Source organism: Myotis davidii, unplaced genomic scaffold (assembly GCF_000327345.1).
Source record: "Myotis davidii unplaced genomic scaffold, ASM32734v1 scaffold570, whole genome shotgun sequence".
Lineage (NCBI taxonomy): Eukaryota > Metazoa > Chordata > Mammalia > Chiroptera > Vespertilionidae > Myotis > Myotis davidii.
Window position 1 is genome coordinate 1,687,317 of NW_006283631.1, and position 452 is coordinate 1,687,768.

The following is a 452-nucleotide window of genomic DNA, read 5'->3' on the forward strand; positions in this document are numbered from 1 at the left end:
CATGCCAGCCTGGTCGCCCCATGAAGCCTGCTTGTTCAGTCATTTGGTCGTCCCTCCCTAACCCCCCTGTCAGCCTGTTCGTAGGCAGCCATCTTGTGAGGGGCGTGATGGTTAATTTGCATATTACCTCTTTATTATATAGAACGTTTTATGATTATATATAATATTGAGACAGAATTTGAATAATTCAGACCTTAATGTAGCAAGTACATACTCATGTTCTAAGCATACAGTGGTCTAAAGAGAGAATGAGAGCCAGGAATGAGAGCCATCTCAGGTTGGTAGCTTCCAGGAAAACAGAATAAAGAGGGAAGGAAGATGAGGAGCAACCAGTGAAGAGAGGGAAGTTGACTATATAAGTAATAATTGAAGGCAGATGTCCTAGAAGTATCTAAGAAGACGGGATCAGTCAGGAACTTATGTGAAGAAGTTGTTCAGAGCCAGAAGGGAAA

The 452-nt window shown here is 42.5% G+C and overlaps 1 protein-coding gene across 1 annotated transcript in view; it reads left to right on the top strand.

Annotated features, from left to right (window-relative positions):
• IFT80 (intraflagellar transport 80) overlaps positions 1-452 on the top strand; it is a 106,227-nt gene that overhangs the window by 101,422 nt on the left and 4,353 nt on the right. The gene's annotated exons all lie outside the window — the stretch shown is intronic.